Here is a 7,220-nt window from a genome sequence, read left to right on the forward strand (position 1 = left end):
TGGTATTTTTGTGTGTGTTGGACAGAGGAAAGGGGAAACATTTAAACTCCTCTAGCTTTCAGTAGTTGTAGAACTATTAAGATTATCTATTTCTTTCTTGAGTCAATTCCCCCCACCTTTAAACTGTGTTCACTTTATATATTTGGGATCTTGTCTGTCTCTAATATTCAATCTTTTAAAGAAACTAACCTTTTGCTCTGATCTTCAAACTTTACAAAAACGTACACAATGAAAAGGAAGGCATCTTCTCAGCAGAGCTGAGACCTTTCCAGAGGCAGTCAGTGTACTTTTTCTCAATGACATTTTTATCTTTTTACAACCCTTTTATTTTTTACTAAAACAGGATGAACAGTATGAGACGTAGTGATCTATACTCTCTTGTTTTCTCTCTTCTTTTTGTTTGTTTGTACATCAACCTCATTTTTAATGCCAGTGTAATATTCCACTTCATGGATGTATCCTGTTTAATTAAAAGTAGTTATGCTTTTTTCCCAGTAAAAACCTGTCCCATTTGTTTGATATAACCTAAGAACTTGATTTATTAACCCTATTGTAGTAATAGACATAATCATTTCAGAGGTCCAACAAGCCTTCCATGTGCCTTACCCTTTCACAAATAAGTTGAAATTAAAATGTTCGTTGCTCTATAATAGCCTCCTTGGAAGAGGGTATGTTCCATTTAAGTATTTTTAATTACAAACACAACTCTCTTCTGTAATTTAAATGCCATGTGATGTTGTTAGCACTTGAACCCCTGTTTCTTCTATAACTTACCCTAATGTGCAGTTTGAGAGATAGGTGCCGTCTTATGCTTCCTCATGGCTGCCCTGCTGCCCTTGCCACTTATTTATTTATTTATTTTTCATTTATTTTTATTAGTTGGAGGCTAATTACTTTACAGTATTGTAGTGGGTTTTGTCATACATTGACATGAATCAGCCATGGATACACATGTGTTCCCCATCTCGATCCCCCCTCCCACCTCCCTCTCCACCCGATCCCTCTGGGTCTTCCCAGTGCACCAGCCCCGAGCACTTGTCTCATGCATGCAACCTGGGCTGGTGATCTCTTTCACCATAGATAATATACATGTGTCGATGCTGTTCTCTCGAAACATCCCACCCTCGCCTTCTCCCACAGAGTCCAAAAGTCTGTTCTGTACATCTGTGTCTCTTTTTCTGTTTTGCGTATAGGGTTATCATTACCATCTTTCTAAATTCCATATATATGTGTTAGTATGCTGTAATGTTCTTTATCTCTCTGTCTTACTTCATTCTGTATAATGGGCTCCAATTTCATCCATCTCATTAGAACTGATTCAAATGAATTTTTTTAATGGCTGAGTAATATTCCATGGTGTATATGGACCACAGCTTCCTTATCCGTTCGTCTGCTGATGGGCATCTAGGTTGCTTCCATGTCCTGGCTATTATAAACAGTGCTGCGATGAACATTGGGGTGCACGTGTCTCTTTCAGATCTGGTTTCCTCGGTGTGTATGCCCAGAAGTGGGATTGCTGGGTCATATGCTTGCCGCTTATTTCAAGTTCATCTTCTTACATGTCTTTGAGATGCTACCTTTACTATGACTAACTTTTCATATACTTCTGGAATTTAAAAAAATGTGTTCCCTTGGTTGATCTGCCAGTATCCTAGCTTTTTAAAGTCTTTTTATTTTTAAATGACTTTGTACTTATAAAAGAGAAAAATAAGAGAGTTCCTATGTACCCTTCAGTTAGTTTCTCCTAATGTTAACATCTTATATATCCATAGTATAATGATAAGAGCTAAGAAATTAGCTTACTGATACAGTACATTTGACTTCGTACTCTTTTACTTATAATGGCTTTGCAGCAATTATTTAATATGTCATAGGAATACTCTTGCTCTTCCCTTCATATTTTCCCTTTTTTTTGCTTGTTTTTTCTTTCCAGTTGTCTAGCTGTAGAAAACAAAATAAAAAAAAATTTTATATAGTATTTATTTGGGGACCATGTAAAATTAACTCAGGGAGAAAGGACATCATTATGCTACTGAATCTTTAGTACAGAAGCAAGATATGTCTATCCATTTGTTGAAATCTACCTTTGTGTCTCTCAGAAGTGTTCCATAGTTTTTCTCATACATGTTTTGAACTCTTTATTCAGTTTATGCCTGTTTTTTTTAAAATTATAGATAAGATCTTTTCTTTCATTTTATCGTTTATCTGGTTTCTCTTTGTACATAGAAAGGAAAGATTTCTTTATGTTTTGCACTTGACTAAACTACTAGATTATCTTGTTGTAGTAATATTTAGTTGGTTCTTTTGGATATTCTAGTTATTTAATTGTACCCCTACCAGTAGTATTCCTTTCTAATTTCATTCTCTGTGTTGACTGATAAAAATGAGTAACAGTGGTAAAAATGGGGCTTTCCCTGACTCTAGTAATATAGTATATCTAGTATTTCCTCATCGGGTGGTGCTGGCTTATTGTGGGTCTGAAATATATTGTGTTTAAAAAGTGTGCTTTTATATCCAGTATTTTCAATAAGAATGGGCATTGAGTTTTTAAGGCGTCTTTTCATCACCTTCGGCATGATAATATTTTTCTTCTATGTAGCTCTATTAATGTGTTGGGTGATATCAGTTTTACAACAGTGACTTTTGTTGTAAATTTTAGATTTTCCATCTCTTGCGGTTAGTTTTTATCAAAATAGTTTGTATCAAAAGTACACTTTCTAGTAAATTATCTATTTCATTTGGTTTTCAAGTTTGCTTTCATAGACTTGAGCAAAGTAGTCTTCTATGATTCTTTTGGTTTCTTTTTGTATTGATATTTTCTTTTTTTTTTTTCATTACCATCTGATAGTACTGACAAATACATCTTTTTTAAAATTCATTAAACCAAAAGAATAAAAGCAGTTTAACTAATTTTTTTAAAATCCCAAACTTCTTAATTTATAATAAAGAATCTTTCAGATTTAATTCTAATTGTGTATCCCTTACCTACCTAAAGTTTTCTGCCTCCTTGCGTTAATGTCTTAGGGTCCTTGTAGATTTGTTTCTAGTGACCATTTGGATAAAAGTCTAGGTAACAGTCCTTTTATAAAACTCTCTTCTCCCCTACCCTGCTCTTAAGGGGTGAGAATCCTTTTAGTGCACACCCTGTCTCCCTGGTGACTCAGAAAGAATCCAATGCTGGAGACCTGAGTTCTGTCCCTGGATCAGGAACATCCGTTGAAAAAGAGATTGACTCCCTTCTCCAGTATGCTTGCCTAGAGAATTCCGTCGACAGAGGAGCCTGGCGTGCTCCAATCCATGGCGCTCAAAGAGTTGGACAGGACTGAGCAGCTAACCCTTTCGCTTACTGAGAAGCATGTTTTAAAAATTCAGAGATTTTTCCCATTTCATCAGATAAATTTTGAGGTTTTTTTTTTTTTTTAAATGATGCTGGGTGAGTTGCATTTATGATATATTTGGTATGAAATTCTTGTGATTGTTTAAAAGGCTTTCTAAAACAAATTTATGATTTTTTAAATTTTGCATTAAGCAATTTTGACTTAGGTATGGCAGCAACATATTAAAAGGACATAAGGCAAAGTATTACCTCGAAACATCTTATTTTTCTCATGAAATTATATGAGAACATCCTGTTTTCTAAAGCAGAAATGACTTAAATGTTTTGATTCTGGAGGGAGAGAGAAAAAAAATAATGGTATGTTTTAATTGTCCACCTAAAGGGTTGAATTCTTTTTTGTTCCAGTAAAAAGCACTTTTAGTAGTCTCTTGCTCATTTTGTCCATCTGGCTCTTTTTGTGATTGTATGTGGTTATAGCCTCTGTGTCTAAACATAATTCCAGTAATTTTCTCTTTCCCTGTATTATTACTTTTTCTCTTATTTATACTATTTTAGTGGAAAATTGCCTGTTAGGATTTTATTTGGAGTGAGGAATTTTAGGTCTTACGTTACTAAATGCTGTCAGATTCCCACCTTTGTCACATGATTTTTAATGTACTGCCTCTTTGTAGGTAGAGCTGCTTCTTAGTGGTATGGTATAAAATAGATAGGGCTTCCCAGGTGGCTCAGTAGTAGAGAAACCGCTTGCCAACACAGGAGACTGGGGTTCAATCCCTGGGTCAGGAAGATGCCCTGGAGGAGGAAATGACAACCCACACCAGTATTTTTGCCTGGATCATCCCATGGACAGAGGAGCCTGATCGGCTGCAGTCCATGGAGTTGCAAAGAGTCAAACCCAACTGAGCATGCATGCACACAAAACAGATAAGTGATCCCACCTATGAATTTCTCCTTTGTTTCTCATGTACCTTCTCAGTCCTTTTTCAAAAGAGTGAATTACTTCTTCACCTCTTGTCGATTGGTCAGAGGACTAAGGCTTTTAACAGTAGATTAACTTTAGGTCTTACTAAGGAAGTTACATAGTAAGTGTATTTTCATGATATAACTTACACAGGACTTTTATTTTTAGACCATCCTTTTGTTTCTCAATTCTAACAATATCCCTGCAAATTATATTAGAAAAGGTAGTAAATGTCCATTTTACGAATGGTGAAATGAGTTAAAATTCAGGGGCAAAGGTGAAGGCACGACCAAGACTGAAACTGAGACCCGGATCCCCAAATACTAGTCTAGCGCTCACTCTTTTCAGTCATGAAGGTTTTTGAGGGTGATCCCCACCACCCAGGACTCTTGTTTCCTTCCAGATTTATTGTCCCTAGCTGTTGGAGAACAGACGGAGACCTGTGTCACTTGATTTCCCTTGTTAGGGTATCCCTTCCAGTTGCTGAACTACAATATTGTCATGACTAGCCAGTGTTGTAATTTGTCTGCCTTATTTCGTATAGTGGATTTTTACTGCAGAAACATTTTTTTTATGTCCAGATCTATTAAGTATTGCTTGAGTACAGACTCTGTTATACTTTTTAACTCTTAAGAGATAGGTAGAATTTTATTCCATAGAAATTAAACTACAAAGAGGATCTGGGTCTTTGGAACTTCGGTAGTCTGAACATAATTTCTAACATTCTCTAATTCTTCAGGCCAAGGACCTCTTATTACCTGACTATCATCTGTATCTTTCTTTTCTCCCCTTTTCTTTCATGGTAATGTAATTAATAGCAAGGCTGTGCTTCGCTTCTCTTTGACAGTCTCTACTCCTAAAATCATCTGTTTTCTTCAAGTGTCTTTCAGCCTCAATGTGAGCACAGTGGGTCCTGTGATACGTATGCCATAACATGGCCTATTGTATTCATCCTTTTGGATAAATGTAATATAATTTATATTAGCAGTTTTTATCATCTTTCTTTCCAAAAGAGTTGAAGTCTCAAGCCAATCCTCTCCCTTGTGTCTGTTTTGTTTAATGACCGCCTTTTTAATGAGGCCTTTTTGGAACTTCATATTTCCCCATGGATAATGTTTAAGACTAGCCTTTTATCAAATGAAAAGTGGTAGACTGCAATACCTAATCTCATTAATCTATTTGGGCTATAAAATTATGTGACTGTTGGGCAAAATCCAGAAATAAATTAATATGACCAATATATTTCTTATCAATAACTGCATTTCCCAAATCTTGTCTGTAAGACCATTTAAAATATCTCTGAAACCTCAAAAAAATTCTAACTTGATAGAAATCTTACCCACCTGTGAAAAGGCAGGTGTTTTTCAAACACTACTGACGTTCTCTTCTATGTTAACTCTTATTTGTCTTTCATTAAACCCCGGTATTTCGGCTTCTCAGAAAGGCCCTGCCACTCACACAGTGTTGTTTTGGTACTGAAACTGCTACATTAACACAGTTCTTGTTAAATGTCTCTGAGGTTTTATTTCTTTATCCCTTTCTTTGTAACAAGCAGCCACTCTATTTTTTCAGTAGTGAATTTCAAAATCCTTTTTAACCTTATAGGTCCAGGGGTAGCCAAGGATGGCTGCAGCTTCCTATGATCAGTTGTTAAAGCAAGTTGAGGCCCTGAAGATGGAGAACTCAAATCTTTGACAAGAGCTAGAAGATAATTTCAATCATCTTACAAAACTGGAAACTGAGGCATCTAATATGAAGGTATCAAGACTGTGACTTTAAATTGTAGTTTATCCATTTTTATTCCATGTTTCTTCCTGTAAACTTTGGGTTAGACACTTCACTTACTTAGAAGTGTATTTTTTAAGTTAAGCAGTAATCTGTAAACTCTTTCTTGCAAAAGTTAACATTGATATTTTCAGTCCAGATGTTTTTAACTCATCCAGCAAATCATATAAAGAAAATGATTATAAAACCACAGTGACTAAGTAGTTAGTCCTTAGTTATTTTTAAGCTTAAAAATGAGAGACCAACTTTACCATCACTATAGTGAGGCTGAGCATTCTATGTAATTCACAGAAACTAGCCTCACAGCTGCCAAATTTATCTTAAGGATTAAAACAAAGCATAGTCATCATCCCCAACCCCCTCAGATCTTGTCATCACTTAAGTGCTGCAGTGATAGATCGTCAAGAAATTTGGGGTGACCTAATGAGAAGAGTCCCGAAGTGAAGATTAGTACCTGATTCTATTTCTGGTTTTGCCATAAGCTGAGCTACAGACTGTCGGGTGCCCTTCTGGAATTAAATTGCTTTATTTGAAAAAGTAGTCATTGCACTAACAGAAGATGTCCATGACACTCAAGCCCTGAAATTGGTTTGCTGTATAGCATTGCAAAGCTGTGATAACCTCCATGAAAAGTTATAAAATATTCAGTGTTCACTGGGAAAATATGTTCTTATTTCAAAATAATTGCAGTCAAAACTTTAACTGTTTTAATTTCCAGTTAGGCAGATTTTCCTCTCACTGAATTTAATAGAACTGGAGGTCATCAACAAAACTGTTACCTCCTTCTCTTTTAAAAAAATCCTTCTTGCTACGTGTTTTTTCTGCGCCTTGGCCATTTTACCATCTGGGTTTCTGACCCTCTTCTTCCTGTCTGCTTACTACTCTTATTCCTTATTCATTTATTATTCTCTTCTATTTCTTTTTCCATGCATTTTGAGGTCTCTCTTATTCTTCAAGCTTCTGTGTATTACTGAACTATTGAGCTGCTCCTCTTTTGCCTTTTTATTCACTATCAAAGCAGTTTAGCCTTTTACTCATTTGAACCTTTCTTTCTTTTTCTCTCTCTCTTTCTCTTCTATGCATAAATCTTTTCTACTGTGTTGCCTATTTCTGTGGCAGTAGCAATGACAGATCTCC

The 7,220-nt window shown here is 35.7% G+C and overlaps 1 long non-coding RNA gene across 1 annotated transcript in view; it reads left to right on the forward strand.

The window, feature by feature from the left end:
• LOC136165535 (uncharacterized) overlaps positions 1 to 6,628 on the forward strand; it is a 31,010-nt gene extending 24,382 nt beyond the window's left edge. The window contains exon 3 of the long non-coding RNA XR_010662569.1: positions 5,904 to 6,628. This is a non-coding gene — a long non-coding RNA (uncharacterized lncRNA). The remainder of the gene's footprint in view (positions 1 to 5,903) is intronic.
• Positions 6,629 to 7,220: the final 592 nt, after the last annotated feature.

This window comes from Muntiacus reevesi, chromosome 3, assembly GCF_963930625.1.
Source record: "Muntiacus reevesi chromosome 3, mMunRee1.1, whole genome shotgun sequence".
NCBI lineage: Eukaryota > Metazoa > Chordata > Mammalia > Artiodactyla > Cervidae > Muntiacus > Muntiacus reevesi.